The 13,612-nt window shown below is 38.9% G+C and overlaps 1 protein-coding gene across 2 annotated transcripts in view; it reads right to left on the minus strand.

Moving 5' to 3' along the window:
• The window catches only part of cdh22 (cadherin 22), a 194,670-nt gene extending 183,249 nt beyond the window's left edge, over positions 1 to 11,421 (minus strand). For both annotated transcript variants that reach the window (XM_076884303.1, XM_004547639.4), the window contains exon 1: positions 11,236 to 11,421. The gene's annotated coding sequence lies outside the window, so the exon portion shown is untranslated. The remainder of the gene's footprint in view (positions 1 to 11,235) is intronic.
• Positions 11,422 to 13,612: the final 2,191 nt, after the last annotated feature.

Below are 13,612 nucleotides of genomic sequence, written 5' to 3' on the forward strand. Positions count from 1 at the left end.
GCTAAAGTTTTCAATAACAAGAAAAGGGAAGAAACTATTGAACTTTTCAGCACGAAGGCTGTATGATAGCTCTACACATATTTGTGTGCATGCAGGTGTGTGAGTGTATGTATTTGTATGTATTCTTTTTCTTTTGTGTGTGTGTAAACAGTGTAAACTAGGGCTGCTCGATTATGGCAAAAATGATAATCACGATTATTTTCACTGAAATTGAGATCTTGATTATTTGACGATATTTATTTAACCCTTTAAGACCTATAGAACCAAGTACGCCAGAGCTTATATTATTTTTTTTACATGCTGTAGTGCCATTTGTGGGAGCATTTCAAGTTGCTATACATCAATACAACTGTTATAGCCCATATTTTAATAATATGTATTTATTAAGTCCATAGTAACTACATTAATTGTAAAAAAAAGTGCAATAAACTACAAAAAAATTGAAAATCGTTTTTGGTTTTTTTTACATATATTTCTACTTAGAGAAATTTAAGAGGTTTATCCCTCAAAACTTTAAATACAAAAAAGTTGCAAAAAATAGTTTACAACAACAGGAAATTTATTTTGAGTGTCTTCATAGTTTTTTTTTTTGGAGATACAGCAATTTTTATATACTGCAGGAAAAACGAAAAAACAATCCTATGATGCAAATTTGCAAAGAAAACAGCATGTGCATCAAAATAAACTATTTCCAGCAGTGCAATTCGAGTTCTAAGCATCCCAGAAACTATTCAGAAAAGTCAAACATGACCAGTATAGGCTTTTAAGGCCTACAAGTAAAAAACTACATTTTCCGCGAAAATGACATCACTTCCGGTTTCGGGCAGGAAATAGCGGACATGCGATAGTTCGTGCTGATGTCTGTTTCAATGTGGGAAGTGTTAGGAACAGCTGATCGGATTGGCAAAGCGTGTTTCTGGAATATTATGTTTTTGTTCCTGCAAGCGCTTTTTATGCAATATTTGCAAAGCTTAACCGTGACCTAGGACAAGCTGATGGCATAAGATGTAAGTACAACTCCTCCGGTTTTATATGCAAAAAAATTATTGCGCTAGCTTACGCGGTTCCGGTTCTACAGGGATTTAAGGGGTTAACAATAACAATGTATTGAATAATGACTTTAAAAAATAATATAAAATAGTGTGCAAATACTGATAACAGTGCAAATGTTTGCAATATAATAAATAAATGAAAAATGTAAACATCTGTGTTTAGTGAACTTTGCAGTGTTGCTCTGTGGTGCAGCTATTACACCGTAGCAAAGTTTACACACTGTGTCTACTTGATCCACGTCTGACTCCGCGAACCCATAATGTTTCCACACCACTGAAGTTTTTTTTTTACCTCTCTTTTCAACCAACAGCAGTCACTCTCCTCTCCAAATAACTTCTGCTTAGCTTTCCAAGCTTCCCTCGGGTCCTCTTAATTGTTGTGACGCGTGTTCGAAATGCAGAGAGGTGCGCTCGATTTGCCGCACGGAGCAGCGGGACAGTAAAGCACGAGGGAGGGGCTAATAATCGGCTCAGTCATTTTTAATGATCCTTGAAAGACCAGATCGTAATCGTGATTAAAATTCGATTAATTGAGCAGCCCTAGCTTATACCATTAGTAATAATGTAGAACAATCCACATGAATATGTTATCAATGCATAATTCAGCAAACACATGAAAACTTAAAAATGTGTGTTCTTTTTGTGTTTGTTTGTAAGTACTTTTATGTGGCAGTAAGATGAAAAGTATTGTTATGTGATCAACTCTATACAGTCATACCTGAATATTTCATAACCCCTTTACTACAGAGAAAAACATCATTGCATCATCAAATTTGTCATTTTGATCATGTGATATTTTTTAAAGGGAACATTTTATCAAGCCTGAAATTCATTCCAACAGCTCAGTATCACTTTAACTGCAATTATTTAAGGATGTCTTTTCCATTATACCTCTATGAAGTGCCAACAGTGTCACACTGGAAAACAACTTAGTTCCACTCCCAAGGAGTCCCTAAAAGGGCTGTATTAAGAGTTATTACTTTGCCCGGAGGAAGTGATATCCATGCTGGCTGCAAACACATTTCTTAAAGCTGCCACTTACCACACACCTGGTATTCTTTGTCAGTCCAGATACAGAGTAACCTTTATTGATTATAATAGTGCACAATTTATTGGGTTTTTTTTCTGCATTCTGAGCTCTTTCCCTGTTTGCAAAGCTTATAGAGATTCTGTAGTTTTGTTTGGTCTTTCATGTGACAAATACCTATATGACAATGGAGCCTAGATACATAAATCCAGAAATATTAAAAACACTAGTTGTTTCCATACACATTACTATTATTTTCATTATTATTGCATATTTGGGCTTTATTAAATTGCTAAACAAAGAATAAATGAAAAGAAATAAAATAATCATCACTAATCTGATAGAACTATTTATTATGTAGTAGGATTATTTGTTTAGACATATCTTCTTTGTCCAAGCACCCAAAACTGTGTCACTTTCAGTTTTCATGATAAAAAAAATCTTTAAAATGAAATTACCACGGAACTTAACTGCTCTATCATATTTCCAGTTATTAATATTGTATTTTCTCCCATACTATGATTGTGATGTTTTGCATATACATTTATTATTACTATATGTTTTCCACTATGTCAATTAGTAAGGAAGACCGGATAGCGCCATTTGGCAATCACTGGTCGCTGGGGAAAAATGAGTATTCCCCAACTGGTTGTTATTGGTTTCTGGAGGTTGCTGTGAAATCATTTGCTGAAATCCCAGTCACACAGGAGTAGAGACCAGTCAGCAAACACCTGGTAACAACCTGAAACAAAAGTGCATCCCCAACCAGTTGGCAAATATTTATGAGAGGTATGACTGTCACTAGGTGGAATGGACCACAAAGAGTTATATACTTTTGCAATGAAAACCTTATGATTGCTTTAGCTGCTAGCAGGTTCCCCCAGTTTGTAGTTTGCATGGAAGCCACCAGCTTGTCAACTACAGGCTAAGTAGTAATGAAACTGTGAAGAATTCAATGCAAAGCAGAGACAGAGACCATTCACCTTCAAATTAAAGTTTTGTCTTTTGAAATGTGCTGTCTTCCCAAAGGGACAACTTTTATTTTGAATGCAAATAGTCTCTTTTTTCAGTTTGCAGCACACTTTTTCAAGTTTCCCTACAACTCAGTGGTTAGGGAGCGTTTGCAGACAAGTCAGCCTTGTCCGTGCAAACCAAGCGGGATTTGGTGCAGCACACACGTTGTGACTTCACTTAGTGACAGCTAGCAACCTCCAAAAAACATTTTTTTCCAACTGGAGATTGCCAAGGAGTTCACCAACTAATCTTTAGACCTGTTTAAAAAAATGATGCAACAAAAGTTGCATCTCTGCTGCCAGGTCACACTTGAAAAAAGATTTTTTTTTTTTAATCTCAATTGAAAGTTTACCGGCAGCACGGTGGCACGGTGGTTAGCACTGTTGCCGCACAGCAAGAAGGTCCTGAGTTCAATTCCACCATCAGGCCGGGGTCTTTCTGTGTGGAGTTTGCATGTTCTCCCCGTGTTTGCGTGGGTTCCCTCCGGGTACTCCGGCTTCCTCCCACCGTCCAAAGACATGCAGCTTGTGGGGATAAGTTAATTGGATAATCCAAATTGTCACTAGGTGTGAATGTTCGAATGAATGTGAGTGCGAATGGTTGTCTGTCCCTGTGTGTTGGCCCTGCGACAGACTGGCGACCTGTCCAGGGTGTACCCTGCCTCTCGCCCTATGACAGCTGGGATAGGCTCCAGCGCCCCCCGCGACCCTGAAAAGGATAAGCGGAAGCGAATGGATGGATGGATGAAAGTTTACCGGGATAAATAATTACATTTATAAAAACAAAGAAACGAAAATATTAGGGTTGTGCATTTAGCTCTATGTGATAACAAACAACAGTGTGCCAGGACCATTCATCAGTCACAAGTTTGCAGTCCTGCCAGAAAGAAATGAGAATGAGAACAAAGTAAGAGTGTGAGAAAGGCAAAGACAAAGAGAACTACCCAAAGCCTGTATTAGCCACTCACTGAAGCCAACTGTCTGTTGCTAGGCTGCATTACCAGACAGTAAATGAAAAGCTTTGGAGGGTAATTTCGACAAATATACAAATTCAGCATTGATGTTTGCTCATTCATCCATTGTCTTATCCGCTTATTCCTACTCAGGGTCAGAAGGTGCTGGAGTCTGTCCCAGCATAGACAGCACAGAAGGCAGGAAAATACCCTTGACAGGCTGCCAGTTCACAAATGAACTGACATGGACACACACTCATTTGTACTCACAATCACATCTAGGGACAATCTGTAGTCTCATATTAAACTAACATCCATACATTTGAACTATGACAGGTAAAAGTAGCAAATGGATAAAACTCCTTCTTGTTCCCAGGCAGCAAGCTAATGACTGAATAAGAGTCATTCAAACATTCACACAAAGAAACACTGAATTCTGGCTATTAGTCATAACATAACATTAATAAACTGATTCTTAGTCACAAAGGGGAACAAACTGATACACATCTTTGCCACTTTAGTTTCTAAAAATTGTTCTGCTTTTAACTTATTCAGCCAAGTCGACCAATTATCGTATGTGTATCTTAATAATGATGCATTACATGGTCTATTTTGGAAGTCATGTAAGTAAGAGGTCCTTCCTGTTAATGGCTGTACTCGACTCAATCTGTAAGCCTTTAAAAGTGACAGCTTATCATAGATCTAATTTCAGGGACACTAATCAATGAGCATCTACAGTCCTCAAAAAATGTCACTTTATACTGAGAGTAGATAATTGGAACTACGGACAAAAAGTACACAAAAAAGCACAGATTTCCCTGTTAAACGGAATCAAATTTGTGTTTACTGGCATTAGTTTTACATGCTGAACAGAGCATAAAATAAGCTATGATTGAGAGAATACTGTTTACTTATTAAAATGACCCCAGTGCTCTTCTCACACTGGGTTATGAGAAGAGCAAACAAACCAATATGATAATAACTTGCTCCTCTTCGCATCACCTCTAATCCTTTGTTCATTTTAATCTCTAACATATGAAAAAAATACCCTTATATATGTGCGCGCTCGCGTGTGGATGTTTGCATGTGATTCACTGAAGTTATGTATCTCGAAAGATATCAAGCATTTCAGCCACAAAATGCGGATGACTTTCCCTACCTTGGCAGCCTTCATCCTTCCAAAGTCGACACTGATTCAGAAATACACCACTGTAAGCTCTGCCAATGGGGTTATGCCAGACTCAGAGGAAGAGTCTCTGTGAACCGTGACATCCAGGTGAAGAACTGCCTGTTTACAAAGCAGTTGTTCTTCCTACTCCAGTGCAAGAGGCACAAACACAGGCCAGGCAGACCAGCTATGAACACAGATTGAGTAAGTCTGGATCCCATCGCCAGAGATGAAATCCTGGCTCTAGGAAATCATACACATTTAGGTAGAAAAAACAGAGGAACAAACAAAAGCACAGTGGAAGAACTGACTGTGTGAAACGTCTCTTCAACTATCACAAGTGTACTGTGTGTCAAGTGCAATATGCACATTATTGCATTGAGCGTAACCTATCACTATGGATATTTTCAAAAGGGGTGACTGTAGCTCAGACGATAGAGCAGGTCATTTGTTAACTGGAAAGTTGGTGGTTCAATCCCTGTCTGTTCCAGTCTGCGTGCCAAAATATCCTTAGGCAAGATGCTGAACTTCAAATTGCTCTCTGATTTGTCCATTGGAACGAATTTTAGATAAAAAGGTGCTTGTATGAATGAGGCATGTTGTATTGAGTGCTCAATTACAACAGAGAAGCGCTATATAAGAATCTGCCCATTTGCCAGCAGTAGTGCATAGAAGCTGTTTTTTTCTGAAGCACACAAAAAGCAAATTTTACAAAACTCCAAACATATATAACATAATCTACCGTATTCTTCCACCACTAGTAATAGTAGTAGCAATAGTACCAATAGTAAAAAACATAAAGAAAAAGGTTATCTATGAAAATTGCCTTTGTATTTCCAAATGTTTTTAGACTTTACCTATATCAATTTTATCAGATACTGAATATTGTTGGTATCCATTTGCTCCTCTTCTTACTCTCTCTTTTTTAAGTAAATTTTGGGATTACAGTATTGTGAGTGTTGTATTTCTTGTACTTGTTGGCACAATGATGCAGTGGTTTGTACTATCACCGAGCTCAAACTTGCCAGCCAGCCAAGGCCATTCTGTGTGGCATTTGCATGCTCTCCCTGTGCCTGTGTGGGTTGTCTCTGGGTACTCTGGCTCTGTCCCACAGTTCAAAGATAAGCTTGTTAGGTCAACTGGTGATTCTAAATTGGCTGTGAGCATGAATACTTGCCCTGCGGTAGACTGGTGACTTGTCCAGGATATAACCTGCTTCATCCAAAACTTATCAGTGAAGAGCATTGCTTGTATAATTCTTGTATATAATTCTTATATATATTTTTTTTCTTGCATCATGTCACCAATTTTCAAAGTAAATATACTTGACATGGAATTCTCACCAACCATCCAAACTGCACGTGCAAAGAAAACAAACCTTTGTTGGTGATGACGGCTTTAAGATGCCCCCTGTATGGAGAAACTAGTCACATGCATTGCTCAGGTGTGATTTTTACCCTTACTTATTGTACTTACAAAGATATATAGATAATTACATAGATAGATAGAATTATATAGATATAGATATAGATACACACACAGAGAGAGATAAACATTTAAGTTAAAACATTACAAAAATTTATAGCAATGCATTTTAACTTATTTTCCAATATAAAGCAATAAAAGCATCCATCTGATACAACAGATGAACATAAAAACTGCTCGGCATTTGTTTGTGTTTACATGCTTATGTTTGGTCTGTCTAACTGTGCAAAACTAGCAGAATTTATCAGTAACAATAGGGGCATGACTTCCACGTGCATGTTTATACTGTTTTTGGAGCACAAAATTAGCATCTGTTTAAATAAAAACAGATGATCAAATAATAATTAAAACTTAGAATTAGACAATCACGGCAAGGAAAATAAACATTATTTGCAAATGAGTTAGACTGGAATACTAAATCATTCTTATGGCTGTTAGCTAAACATGAGGCATTTAGCTTTTTGATAGAAAAAGCAGTTATTTTAGCCTCACAACAACATATCATTTTCACATGTTTACAGTTTAAAAAATGGGGACATAACTTATTACTAACTAGTAATGATTTTGAGTCCCTTTTGTTTTTGCTAATCCTGGCTTGCTGCGTTCCGATGCGTCCACTCTTTACGCTAATCCAAACTATGCTAAGCTAAGTATATGGCCCAGTCACTGTAGATTTATATTTAGAGTATATAGATATGGAAGCAGTATCAATCTTCTCATCCAACTCTTATACAAGAGTTACTTGTTATACAAAAACAAGCTTATACAGAAATTTTATTCTTTTTCTTTTAACTTGAAGGACACAAAATAAGGCATGATGATGACAACATAAACTGCACTGTTGAATCATTGTTGACTAGCTTGCTGCAAAACAGCCTCAACAGTGACCAAATAAAAAGGTATGAGTGACTTGTTTCATCACAAGTAAAAGCAGCTGAGTTTCTTGAGTAAAAGCCACAGTATTCGAAAATTGCTGGATCAAAGTATTGCCTGTAACGCTCTTCTTGAAATCAGTTGCAAACAGCGCTGGAAAATCAACCATGGAGCCGGTCCATGGCCTTAAGCTCTCTGTCTCCTTCTACCTAGTGATTCCATCACAGAGCTCAAGCAGTAATACGGTTGATGCAGTCCCTGCCCGGAGGGGGTAATGAAGTGACTAAGGGCTGACCGTTCCTGACCGCCAACAAGACAGCAGGTGTGAGCAGTGAGGAGTGTGAATATGTGTGTTATAGTGTATATGGGTGTGTTTGTGTGTGAGTCTGTGTGTATTAGAGGGTATTAGATAGAGAGAGAGACAGAGATTATGTATATGTTTTTTCACTATGAACTAGGTTCCTAATCATAAGTATGAATCAATTAGTTGGTCTAATCGGTACTTTTTTTGTCAGGCATGAAGAGAAAAGAAAAAACAACAAACTCACGTTTACGCTCGTCTATATCATCTTTAGTGCCACATCACTGCCATCTATCAGCCTCTTTTGCTCCCCTTTTCTCTTTCTAGTTCCAGCACTCTTTCATTTTCCTCCCTCTCTTCTCGTATCTATCCAAGCCATCTCTCCTTTAACACTACATTTATGCGCAGGCTTGGTAAACGGTAATCAATGTCTCACAATGGTGGACTGCTTCATCGAAACGATTTTTCAGGGGAGCTGTGTGTTTGTTCACGTGCATGTTTGTGTATGTGACAAAGGGTGAGATAAAAAGCAAGACATAGACTGAAGAAAGGAGAGACAGAGAAACTGAGCCATTGCTTGATGCACACACATCAGGCTTTTTATGTAAGTAAGCTTATATTTTGTGCATCTATGCCTGTTTGTGTTAAAAACACGTGTGAAAATTTCACACTGGATTTGGCACTGACTCCAGAAGCTCACTGTAATGCATTCACTTTTGGTACATAAATCACAATCAGCCTATCCTGCCATCTGGGTTACTGCTACATGGCCCTTGTAATGTACATGCTGGTTAGACCACCAGCTGAATAGTTAGACTACGAAAGCAGATATGTGTCTCTAATGGACAGTAGAATGGCAAATAAATTCCTTGAAGAAAATGTTTGGTATTCTGCGTGTGTGTGTGTGTGTGTGTGTGTGTGTGTGTGTGTGTGTGTGTGTGTGTGTGTGTGTGTGGGAGGAAGGTGGGGGGGTGTACGTATTCCTGTATATCAGATCCTCTTAAAATTGTTTAAACAACCTTATACAAAATAAAATCACAAAGCGCACAGTCACTGCATGCATAAGATAGGTTCAGTTGATAAAGCAATTTCACAATTACAAATAAATAATTAAAGCACACAAACACACACACAACCTCCAGATGCTGCAGCAAGTGGAAAATTTATTCCAACATGGCAGAAAACTAGTAAGCCCCCTGATTAATGTTTAAAGTAATGACTGAATAGTTAACTGTTTAATAAATCTCCCTGAACTTGCACTGATCTTTACTCCAACCGACTGCCATCCTATAATGTAACTTCTGAAATCAATTTTTCAAACACAGGGTCAATAAAGGTCGCAGCCCTCACCTAGAGGTCCTGTCTCTTTGACAGATTCCTGTACAGATCAGCATCTAATTGGAAAATTAAAGTAATCGATTGGCTATTGTAACGACAGGCATTTCTCTCACTTTCTCAAACACCAATTAGGTGTGGATAAATGGTAAACTGAGGCCTGTCTGAAGTCTCACAAATACACACACTCCCCATGTACATGAACGGACGTACGTATACGTGAAGGCACATTTCCAAACACACTAATATATACAGTCAAGAATGTAGACACCCTTAAGGAGTAAACTTAACCAATCTAACCTTAGCCAAGGTCACAGAGTAATATCCTAGCTTAAAGTGTACTGTAACCCCACGGTCACAAATCATATTCAGCAATATGAAGCACACACACACACACACACACACACACACACACACACACACACACACACACACACACACACGAGTCCTCCAGTTGGGAACAGGTTGTATTTCATCCAGATACCAAGATGAAGGGTCTGCCTTCCTACAAAACAAATATTAAGCTGGCATGGAAGAAATCTGATCAATCTTGTAGTTGTGAAGTACTTACAGTATAATGCGTCCAAAATTGTGGGAAGCAGCAAACATTAGATTGAGCTAACATTTGCCTGTCTCTTCAGGGACTGTTTCATGAGAATAACAAATGTCAAATAATATTTAAGCAAATCTAAATGCCATGTGGACAAATATTTTGGAAGGCTGAGCAAAATAAATCAATTTAAAAGAAGGCAACAAAGCACAGCGAAAGGTTGAGAGGGAGAGGAGCAGAATTCTCAGTCAGTAACTGCTGAGATGTGCATGTTGCAGGAAATTTGGATCTTGTCCAGCAGAATGTGTTAAACAAACGAGATAGAAATTGCGGCTGATGCTAATTTGATTTGTGAATATCTATTAGATCCACATGAAGACTGAAAATTATTAAAATATCAAATATAAATGAGTAAACCCAAAGTAATTGGTAGTAATAGGAAAAAAGAAAATGAAAGGAAGGATACAAAAAAGGGACAATGTTACATTTGCAAGAATGAGACTTTTGTTTAATGAGACTAAAATATTTTAGTCTACATAACTATCAGTGAATGTTCATCCCAACATTACTAAGATAAGAGTTGTGGTTTGTTTGTTTGTTTATTTTGTTAGTTAGTTAGATGTTAGAATGCTTTTAAGTCAGCATCCATTCAACAGCATGGCTTTAGTGCACAGTGGCACGCATCCAACTTCCCCAGATGCATCCTGTTGGCGCATCAAGTGGCTGCAGTCCTCGGAAACCCATCTCAGTGTGCAGGAGGTGCGTGCAGTCGTTTTGCCCCCCTCCCCACCTCTAGGTTATTTCATTTTGTTAGGCTTTGTGTTGTTGCTTCAAGGCTGATGTGCATATACACAGTTAGACTGTCTATTCCTATGACTACTACAGTCAGTTGCGGTTTGTACCATTAAAAATAGAATTTTCCACAACCATTCACCACGGAATCTATGCACACAGTATAGTCCACTACCTCTCCCCAATTTCACCGTGAAGATGTTGCTACAAATCCATGCGACGAAATTGTGAAGGTGCAGTTTTGTCCCAGAGTGAGTGACCAATTTCGGGCACAGTTTTCGGATCTACCGTAACCTTGCAATCGTTAAGAGTAGTCTGATTACTATTTAAATCATTGCATGTGATCGAAATCGCGACTGTGTCCTGCGCAGCGCTTATTACCAAGTGCTTGACAAATGTTAAATGTGTGATAAGTGTCAACAAGTTAGCTGGCGATGTTCAACCTTCAATTAAATACATTTATTATTAAAAAATGCAAAGGCTCTAATTTCCTCTATCAATACATGTGCACGCACACAAACACAGTATTATAAGAACAAAAATCCACAGTACATTTCTGCAGTTCCCTCGTATTTGCTCCTACAGTTAAAAGGCAAAGGGCATTTTCAAAATCCAACAGAAATGTATGTTACAAGAGCGTGCCAGCGCACGGTGAACTTTCTCATTAAATTAAAACAAAGTCCTACCTTTGTTATCGCGTGGCGAGAACAAATGCCTTTGCCTTGACAAGTTGCAGAGGGACACGGTAACGGTTATTCAGCTTGGCGCTTCTCCTGCAATCAAAGGTAAACGATTCCTTGTCAGATGAAAATCAGAGGGACAGACGCTCCGCTCGCCCTGTCTGCCACCGCGCTGCGCGTCTGGAGTCTCTGTTCCGATGAGCGCAGAGAGAGCAAAGGCAAAGCCGCTCTCGGAACGGCGCGGTATGGAAAGCCCCTGGTGGTGATGAAGGGAACCTACCAATGAAGCGGACGAGAGAAACGGAAAGAGAGAGAGAGACAGGAGATGAGAGAAAGAATTGGGGACCGATGGGGGTCACTGGAAGATAAAGTAAACAAGGCGTGCTCGTTTGACCTCTATATTCATGTAAACATATTGAATGTCATAAAGACGGATACTGTCTGGCCAAAAAAGAACACCACAAAATGGTATGAGCACTGCACATTGTGCATCATTACTACCATTACAATTCCAGTCCACAGACAGAAGACAGTTGCAGGGGTTTGCTTGTAAGTTCCAGCAATGAGTGCTGAAGCAAAAACTAAAGTCGTGACTTTCAAACTAAAGGCTTTTGCTGTATGAGAAAAGTTTTTGCAGCCTGCTGTGTGGTTTATTATCAAAATTTGCCATTTTGTTCTGCATTCCTCAAGCCCATAATGCACCTTTATTCCTTGGTGGGAAGTTTAGAAAAGAGCAGATTGTGATTTTGTGTGTGGGGAGTGAGACAAATGGAAGCATCATAGTTTTCAGCTTCAGTAGGCCTAGAGAAACACAGTACTATTTTTATGACCAGCAGGAGTGGTAGAAAACAACAACAAAAGGAAATGAAGAATTGCTTGAGAACAATGGACTGTGTTACATTATCTGGAGGTGGTATTCAGATAAATTTTCTTTGGGTATTTGAGAAGGTGAAAATGTCAAGTATGCCCGCTCCCTTGAAGTGGTTCACCTGTTAATCAGAGTGTGTGTGCCAGTGAAATATGCAGTGAAGGACAAGAATGAGACACAGTGAGAGCGCATGAGAAAAAAAGGGAGAGGTGGAGGGATGGCTGGGGGTGGGGGGTACAGGTGCAGATTACCTACCATCACAACAAGCTGGCATCTCTCTGAGGTGCAGTGAGTAAGGTTAGGAAGGTTAGGGAGCTGATGTACCAACAAGGGTTTTAAAAGCTAGTGCGCAGAAGCTGTTCTCTGAGAGGTGCTAAATAAAGGAAGGTAGATTCAGAGAGCAAGAGAGAGGAGGGGGTTGCTGGAGAAAAAGAGATAGAAAGGTTACTTCATTGTGACTCAGGATTTTATGATGACCAAGTGGAGAATTGTTTTGACTCATATGAGTTTTTAAATGCTTTAGGAAGTAGGGTGTAATCATTGCCAACAAGCAGTCCTGTGAAACTGCAGTCTGTCATTTTTGGCCATGGTACATAGTACTGATCCACTTCATTTTTTAGAAGTTTATTCATTGACACAACCAAATGTTTGGTGATGATGTTCATGGCATTTTGGCACTTTCGTAGCTATCATGTATGGTACCAACTGTCATTTGCTGGACTGACTGCAGTTCACGAGGAAGTGCTGGTCATTTGGAGGCATTTGGAGTGAGAGTATCTGCATGAACATTAGAGGTGCTGTATGCATATAATAGGTGCTCTATGCTTGTATGCATGTGTTTGCATACATTCAAAAAGTGCTCTATAAATGCTTGTCCATTAACCACTTAATCTGACATAATTTGCTATTTCCTTAAAAGTTTTGTTTAATCAGTGTTTATCCCTTATAATCTTTTATAAGCCTTTACACAGCGCTTCATTATACTTGCTGTCCCTGGTCATTTTACATAGCCAGCTCTTGGGGTGGAAGTGCTGACTAAGGACAGGTCTCTTGAATATTACATTTTTCCTCAGCAGCGAGGTGTTGAAACACTGCCCATGCCTATCGCTCAAGCCCATAATGGGAACCGGAGACCAGCAGCTACAAACATAAATATCGGTAGATATAGTACTGTAAGACACCACCAGCAGCCAATCAATACATGGCAGTGAAGGGGTTGGCAGGGAATAAGAAAAAGCAATGAGAAGGAGGAGGTTAATGGGTATCTAGGTAAAAGGTCCATAGAAGATAACATTAGTGTTACCCCGATATTCCACCAGAACTTGACTATGAAACATTGATAAATGACTCAAAGAAAAGCACTAATCAAATATCGATAATAAAGGTAGTTCACCCTCCCCCACTCATAAGTATTTTAACCATCTGTTTGCAGCATTCTAATTGTGCTTCCAGTTCCTTTTGCACTGTCATAAAACCAATAGTCATTTCTCCCAATAGAAAGGGACCCAGATGCAT

This window comes from Maylandia zebra, linkage group LG5, assembly GCF_041146795.1.
Source record: "Maylandia zebra isolate NMK-2024a linkage group LG5, Mzebra_GT3a, whole genome shotgun sequence".
Classification (NCBI taxonomy): Eukaryota; Metazoa; Chordata; class Actinopteri; order Cichliformes; family Cichlidae; genus Maylandia; species Maylandia zebra.